Source organism: Lacerta agilis, chromosome 2 (assembly GCF_009819535.1).
Source record: "Lacerta agilis isolate rLacAgi1 chromosome 2, rLacAgi1.pri, whole genome shotgun sequence".
Taxonomy (NCBI): domain Eukaryota; kingdom Metazoa; phylum Chordata; class Lepidosauria; order Squamata; family Lacertidae; genus Lacerta; species Lacerta agilis.
Genome location: NC_046313.1, coordinates 35177154 through 35185905, shown reverse-complemented (window position 1 = coordinate 35185905; position 8752 = coordinate 35177154). Strand labels below are relative to the sequence as shown.

The 8752-nt window shown below is 40.4% G+C and overlaps 1 long non-coding RNA gene across 1 annotated transcript in view; it reads right to left on the bottom strand.

The window, feature by feature from the left end:
• Positions 1-2759: 2759 nt before the first annotated feature.
• The window catches only part of LOC117041110, a 57162-nt gene continuing 51169 nt past the window's right edge, over positions 2760-8752 (bottom strand). Inside the window, exons 8-10 of the long non-coding RNA XR_004425932.1 lie at positions 6169-6265; positions 4752-4859; positions 2760-3945 (exon numbers count right to left, since the gene is read on the bottom strand). This is a non-coding gene — a long non-coding RNA (uncharacterized LOC117041110). The remainder of the gene's footprint in view (positions 3946-4751; positions 4860-6168; positions 6266-8752) is intronic.

Genomic DNA, 8752 nt, shown 5'->3' with positions numbered 1-8752 from the left:
CAGATTAAACCCACTGAAATTAATGGCCTTTACAGTCAAGCTCATTAGTTTTGATAGGAAATAAAGTAGAAAGGTTGCAAGGACTCAGGCCAGGACGGCAATAAACAATGGTTTTCTCTATTTTTGTTGTTGAAAGTATAAAACCAAATTCCAGTTACGACGATTGTTAACTCCAGGACAAGGCCCTGTTTCGTTTATTCTTCGTCAGCTATCATTTCTTAGTTTTATGGTCAAAGTGTTTTGATAGGTCTGCTCTGGGTAACACTTAGTTGAATACCACCAAGTATCTACCAAAGGGCCAAAGAGATGCACCTTTATAAATAATAGCTTTTTTCTTCTTCAAGGGGTGTGTGTTGGAATGGAGCTTGTTCTTCAGCTAAAACCAGCTCATTCCTGTGCTCTGCCCTTTAGAGTTTCACTTTTGTCAGCACTTTCTTGGCTCAGGCTATTGGGGATCGTCTTACAATAAGGGACAACTGCTGCATTCCAAGGGGGGGAAATGGATTCCTTCTGGCACGCCTTCCACTTTCCATAAAGTGCTACAAATAACTGGGGAGTCAAAGTCAGTAGGAAGGAGACAGATTCTTTCTCTGTTCTTTGTCTGTCAGCCTCAGTCATACCCCATGTAATCAGAAGAGGCCACTCAAAGCCATTGAGAATTGTGGGAAAACCTAGAGCTATAATTGGTGGCGAGGTGGAGAAAATGTTGCACTGATACAGTACCTTAAGCTATTTCCATTAGAACTTTAGGGGTTTGTGGTTTCTGTTTCTGAAAAAACAAGTGCCACAAACTGTAAGACAGACTGGTAGTAACACTCGATAAAGAAGGAAGCGGAACCCAAGCATTTCCTTAGTATGATCACTGGATTTAATTCCTTGTCAAATACTTTGATGTTGAGATAAAAAGATGTTCCCTCTAGAGAATGTTAATACTCTTTTGGTATTAAGCCACTTTCCCATAATAAGTTGCTCTCAAATTCTTCAGCAGCTAATAATTCTCTGTATTAACGCTTGCATAGAACTAACCTGCTCTTGATATATTTCTCTGAGGTTGAAATACCTTTGTGGCTAATCCAAAAGGCTTCACCAGCAGGACGGAATATACTTAAAATAATAATAAATATGGGTGCTTGGGTATTATGGCTATGGAGTCACTGAGAAAGCAGAGAGAAGAAGCACGATGCTTGGGGAAACAAGGTTTGCAGAATAAAAAAATCTTTAGCTGGTACCAACAAAATAACCCAATCAGAACAATCTGGGGGGGGGGGGCAAATGAGTCCAAATGTTTGCAAGGGAAAGATGGAAAACGGGCATGGCAAGTTCCAGCAAGAGTATTCCACACTGTACCATTTTGTTGCAGGTTCAGCTTACCTGTTTTGAATGAGTTTGGGTTTCCAAACTAACTGTAGGGTATCTAATATAATTCTCAGGGGTAGGAGGCTTGGTTTCTGAGACAACTGCTCTCTTGTGTTACAATCCTCCTTGCTTTCATTGGTTGACCCTTTTCTATATACTTTGATCAGTAATACCACTGGATGACAGATCCAATTCAGGGTCACAAACAGATAATTTAAAGACACATAGAACCACAGATGCAGTCAAAATATGTTAATGGCTGAAGGAGTAGCTTGGTTCACTCTTTAGTTCTCCCCATGCATAGATAGGTGCATAGCACCATTTTGTACCATATTTTCTAATGTTTACCATCATTTTACATAACTTGTAATTAGTTTTATGAGTCTGACATGGACCAGTTCCAGCACTATTCATGTACTCCTACATGTGTCCTTATGCTGTCTTTGATCAAACCTAAATTTATTCTCCGTCTATAGGAGTGTCTCTCAACAAGTATTACGTAATGAAAACAGGAAGAAAATGTTTTTTGTTTTCTTTTTTATCTCGGGGGGAAGAATGATGATGATGATCCAGGAAGAGAAGTAAAAGAAACATGAAATTGTGGGATTGACAATAAATATCTTTTTATTTTGATTGCTGAGAAAAGGAAGGACCTGAGCCTTGGGATCTTGATGATGGCAATGGGTTAAAGACAAAGCTCGTAACATTATACAAAGATTAAAAAAGACGCTCTGGCCAATGGTGAATTGCTAAGTAGGTAGCTTAGAAGAGAGATGATGGCTCTTGTCATTGTCAAAAGTAATGGGATCACAAAACTCTTTTCAGTTCTGTTTTAGTTTCTCTGATGATACTGTAAGAACAGCACATGAACTCTAGGACTGACTATGAGATGCAGGTTTTTTTAAAAAAACAACAACCACTGCCTGCATTTTTCTGTACTGTTCCTGATATCCCTTGATATAGGTTTCATGGATGTGTGTATCCCTGCAACACTTTGAGCTAGTATTTTCAGGATAATATTAATGATTACAAGATCTCTTTCTGCGTTGGAACTTATTGTATAAATGGATGGCAATTATTTTGTTATACAGTCATACCTCTAGATATGAATGCTGCGTGTTGCGTTCATCACGGGTTACAAACGCGCCGAACCTGGAAGTACCGGAATGGGTTACTTCTGGGTTCGGCGGTTCGTGCATGCGCAGAAGCACTGAATCGTGCTTTGCGCATGTGCAGAAGCACTGAATCGTGCTTTGCGCATGTGCAGAAGCACTGAATCACGTTGCGCACATGCGCAGATGTGGCACTTAAGGTTGTGTGCTGCTCATGTTGCGAACGGGGCTCTGGAACAGATCCTGTTCGCAACCAGAGGTATGACTGTATACACACACACACACCCCTCTCATTTTACATTTGATATTATTTATTTACAGAATTATCTAGACTTTTTTGTGATACAGCTCTCAAAGCAGCTTAAAAATCATTAAAATATAAAACACTATAACATGCCATTAAATGATTCTTAAAACTTATGACAGTACATAATTTGAACACAAAGGGTTTCTCTTGCCCTTTTATAAAACAGTTTCCGTAACTTCAGTGTTCTGGAGCATGCATTCACAAGCCTAACCTCCCCAAGACAGGAGAGAGCATTGCTCCCAAATTCAGCAAACAGTTGGGTGTAGAAGAGAATATTGAATTTCATTTCCCAGAAATAAATGAATTAAAGGAAGATGGGGGAGGCAGCTGCTAACCCGTACTAAATGAGGACCAGACATGAGATGGAACTGCAGGGAGACAGAAAATCCAGCCTTATTCAATTAAGCACTAAAATGAATGTTGAGGATTGGCTTACTGGCAATGGACTGAGTTTCCACACAAGCAGGTTTGCACACAGTGTGAAGTATAATTTACCTCTAATAAGTAATGGAGGGAAGGGCTTGCAGTGTGCAGATTCTTTTGCATATTGTTATATCACCATATTTCAGCTACTAATAGCATTGCTATGTTTCTGTTACTGCTCTATATATATCAGGGAATGCCCTCAAAAAAACCTTCCATTAATTTTCAGATCAAGTCTAGGCATACTACAACTGTCCCTAAATGGTGGTTGAAGAGCTGCTGGGGGAGGTGGGTCACAGGACTTATTTGAGTAGGTCTTCCAATTAACGGCAATGGATGTTGAGGAGAAAACCACACACACACACAAACGAGGATAAAGAGATGTGGGTGCTTGTTCAGGAAGAAGGTTGACCAGCTGGACCTGGACAAAAGAATGAAGGTGGCGTCTCTTCCATGAAAACTTACCAAAGAAAAGAGAGTGCCAATAAACAAGGATGTTGTCTGGAAGCAACAAGGGCTGGAGGAATACCCTTTGCTGTCCAGGAAAACAAACACCAACAGCCCCTTCTCACCTTGGCATTGGTGGAATCTGCACAACAGCAAAGCCATCCTGTGTGTCAGCACCTTGTTTCCTCAGCCTTGCAACAAGCAGACTCTTTAAATAATGCCTCAAGTTTCTGCAAAGATTACCAGGTGTGTTGGCCAAATGAGGAGGCTCTGAGGAAGAGGAGAGCATGAAGTGTCGATCTGCAAAGCAAATACTCCTAATTAAATCAGGATCAGATGTGGCCATGGGAATCGTCAAGGTGCCGGAGGACACTGGATAGCAGTGATAATTTAAGCAACTATATCAAACTCCCTTTCCCTTTTTTTCCTTTAATGAGCAGAATGAGAGCCTGTGTAAGAAGTGACCGCATGTTTTCTATGCAACCACATAATCACACTGCCATGTTTATTCCCCATCAACAGGTTTACCATACCCATTGAGCCAATCACCCATCTCCTACTATCCTTCTGAGAAATACCCCACCCCACCCTCCCACTATATATATATCTATTTTTTATCTCATGGGTTGAAATTTCTAAACTTCTATTATAGGCTTTGCACTTAAATTTTCTATAGTGGTCCTAGTGGATAATATGCATATTGAGGTGGCTAGAGGAAATGTGCTCTTATTCATTACCTCGGACCACTTTGAGGAAAATTTAGTTGAAAACTACCCTGAGTACAGTAGACCCATTTAAATTAATTGATTTTTATCAATTTTTATTTTATTGAACATTTGTTCTGAGTTGAAATAAAAAATTGTTCAGCAGCACCTTAGAGACCAACTAAGTTTGTTCTGGGTATAAGCTTTTGTGTATCAGACACTTCTATGTATCTGAAGAAGTGTGCATGCACACAAAAGCTTATACCTAGAACAAACTTAGTTGGTCTCTAAGGTGCTACTTAACAATTTTTTATTGCGTCAGACCAACACTGCTACCTACCTGAATTTGTTCTGAGTTGTTTGTGGGGCAGTTATATGACAATAAGCAGATTGAAAACTTACCTGGAGGCAGCACTCTTCCTGAAGAGGGTGTATCAGTCAAAGCAGTTATCATTTCTAGACTACAAACAGGTTTGCAGAAGGACAGATATTTGTATATTTATGTATTCCCTGGAACAGAAAAGCCTCGATGGTGTCTTTAGTCATTACAACAGTACAGAAAAAAACTGCATTATTAAAGTGTTTCCCTTCCAGTGCTGCTTATTTCACATCTATTTTTAAACATCTATTTTGAAGTCTTAAAATATATTTATGTAAAATAGCATCACTTGAGAAAAGCTGGCTCCCTATTCTCTCCCTCCACCCCTCGTTTAGCCTATGCCATCCTACGCCAGGGCATCATGACAGAAGCTCTTCTGGAATGAGATGTTGCAGTTCCATTTGTCTCCTTGAGAAGCAATTGCATTCGTGGTATGCAGCACAGAGTGCCAAAAAAGGACCTTCTCCAATGGAATGACAATGCTTCAGCCCAAGACTAAAGGCTTGAGACATTCCAAAGGAGAAGGACAGCACAGGTGGGCATCTTTGCAGCTAGCCAATCCAGAGAGAGAGAAGCAATAGGAAAACACACTTTTATAGCAGTTCCAAAATACACTCAAAGGGGAATGCCAGGACGCAGTGCTTTGTGCTATGTACAGCTTCAAGAACAGGACAAGGACCAGAGTGTTGAAATTAACAGGATATAGTACTGTACTAACTTACACATGGACTGAAGATTTGTGATGTGGGACAACAAATGTAACTAGTGCAAACTTCCTAATGTTGCATGCAAACATCATTTCTAATTCCGAGATATTTGCGTATAATGTTCTGGACAAAATGTCTGAAAGAAATGTAACAAAATTTTATCTGGTAGGTACTGGTAGTAGGTAGGCCATGTGGAAGCAAAGCAAGGTAAAACAAATACTATGCAAGAAAGCTGCTGTGATAGTAAAATAATATTGGAGGTTTTATCAGCAACAAGCACAGTTTATTTATTTGAAACTCTTACGAGATTTTTAGCATACAAAGCATCCTGAAACAAGTTACCTGTGGAGCTTCAAACACTGACCCTCTTTGTCACAACTCCAGTGTTTTCTTTCACCAAACCTTGCTTGTTAGACCTTTGCTCATACATTCATCCCACACACCGTCACAAATACAATGACAGTCATTAAAGTGAGCATATCAAGAAGATTTGAATCTCACTTGCTAGTGAGTTTTTAATGTAATATAATTTTATTTTTTCTGAAATGGCTATATACAAATATTTAAATACACAAAACAATGAAAAGTGCCTAACCGTTGTTTTGATCGTACACTTTTATGTTGCACGACCCAGTAAGGTTGGCATGATAAATCCACATGTATGTAGAAATACCTAGACAAAGAACTGAATGATGCCAAATGAAATCACTTCCCAGCAATTTTATCGCCTCACCTGAATGCTTGGGGATATGTTGAATCCTGCTTTGGGAGGGGGGGACTTCAAGAGCTAATTGCAGGCTGTTTACCAAGTGCTTCTTTGTTGAGATATCCTGTGAAATTTATTTATTTATTTTATTAAATAATCAGAACTTTAGAACCTTCTTTACAATATAAAGAAAAATGGCCACACCATCTAATGCTAGGGAGCGGTGGTTTATAGCCCAGCGTGACCGCAATGAGCTAGGGGCCATTGTTCTGTCCCACACAACTGTTTGAGAACATCAGTGCCTCCTCCTATGGTTGCATGGGCTGCTGGGAGCCTGCTCAGTTGAATCAACCAATCATGAGCAGGCAAGGGGGTATGGCCATAGTGGTGGACCTGGCTGAAGACTTCGGCCTGGAACCTTCAGGCAGGTCCACCAGTTTTCTATATAATTGGGCCACGCCTGAGCCAACCAGCTCAGTCAGAGTTGGATTGAGTTTGTCTTGAAGTTTTGCCTGTGTCATAGCAACTGTCACAATTTATTGTTGGCGGACAAAGCATTAGGTTAGATCCTTAGCCTGGGCAGGGGCTCAGGACTCGTCCCCCTCCACAACAGAAAATTGGTACCAGGAGGGGGTGTTTGTCCAGGTTTCCAGATGGTCAACAGGCCATAGCACTCTCCCAAAATGGCAGTCCTGGAGGAATTGCCCTATTTGATGTACATCATGGAGTGACTCATAACCCAGTGTCAACCCAGCCAAAACAATCAGCCAGCACGTGGGCTGGCTGATTCAGGATACACACCCAATGCCTTCGCCAAAATCTACATATATCTGTAATAAACAAAAGTTGTGGCCTATTTGAACACAAGTCCTGTTGTCCTGCGTCTTATTTATCTCCTCTCTTGAGGCCCTGTTGGCTGCATGCTACCTGGGCCTGGAGCAGCAACTACAACCTATTCTAGTGCCATTTAACACATAATACAGGATAAAATCTACTAAAATGTTATCATTTTCTGTCTCTGTATAATGTACATTTTTTTAAGACTAACTTTTATCCATAAGAGCCTCACAACATTTTACAGTTAGAGGCTCTTTAGATCTATTTTTCCCTTTTCATTGAGGCTGTATAAGATACTTGAAATGTGATTAATTGAAGTACAGTAATATTTCTAATAAAGTTTTGTGAGGTATTCAATGATTTAGGAGACTGTGAAGGATTAGAAAACCCCTACATTTAGAATTGCTTGATTAAAAGTAAATTATTCAGCAAAGTTCTGATCACTTCTAAGGTACCGGTAATAACAAGTACCCTGATCCATAGATGAATGAACTTGTTCAAACCATTTGGGTTGTTGAAACAAAATAAAAAAATTCCTTCCAGTAGCACCTTAGAAACCAACTCAGTTTGTTATTGGTATTGTTATTGGTATGAGCTTTCGTGTGCATGCACACTTCTTCAGATACCAATAGCAAACTTAGTTGGTCTCTAAGGTGCTACTGAGCTTCAGACCATATTTTGCGCTTTCCTCTTTCACCCTCATTAAAAGGTTCTTCAATTCCTCCTCACTTTCTGCCATCAAGGTTGTATCATCAGCATATCTGAGGTTGTTGATATTTTTTCCGGCAATCTTAATTCCGGTTTGGGATTCATCCAGCCCAGCCTTTCTCATGATGAATTCTGCATATAAGTTAAAAAAGCAGGGAGACAATATACAGCCTTGTCGTACTCCTTTCCCAATTTTGAACCAATCAGTTATTCCATATCCAGTTCTAACTGTAGCTTCTTGTCCCAAATAGAGATTTCTCAGGAGACAGATGAGGTGATCCGGCACTCCCATTTCTTTAAGAACTTTCCATAGTTTGCTGTGGTCGACACAGTCAAATGCTTTTGCGTAGTCAATGAAGCAGAAGTAGATGTTTTTCTGGAACTCTCTAGCTTTCTCCATAATCCAGCGCATGTTTGCAATTTGGTCTCTGGTTCCTCTGCCCCTTCGAAATCCAGCTTGCACTTCTGGGAGTTCTCGGTCCACGTACTGCTTAAGCCTGCCTTGTAGAATTTTAAGCATAACCTTGCTAGCGTGTGAAATGAGTGCAATTGTGCGGTAGTTAGAGCATTCTTTGGCACTGCCCTTCTTTGGGATTGGGATGTAAACTGATCTTCTCCAATCCTCTGGCCACTGCTGAGTTTTCCAAACTTGTTGGCATATTGAGTGTAGCACCTTAACAGCATCATCTTTTAGGATTTTAAATAGTTCAGCTGGAATATCATCATGAGAAGTCTTCTCTTCTCATGAGGTGGCCACTGGTCCCATCACCTCCTGGCAAATAGAAGGGGAAGAAATGGAGGCAGTGAGAGATTTCACTTTCTTGGGTTCCATGATCACTGCAGATGGTGACAGCAGTCACGAAATTAGAAGACGCCTGCTTCTTGGGAGAAAAGCAATGACAAACCTAGACAGCATCTTAAAAAGCAAAGACATCACCTTGCCAACAAAGGTCCGTATAGTTAAAGCTATGGTTTTCCCAGTAGTAATGTACGGAAGTGAGAGCTGGACCATCAAGAAGGCTGATCGCCGAAGAATTGATGCTTTTGAATTATGGTGCTGGAGGAG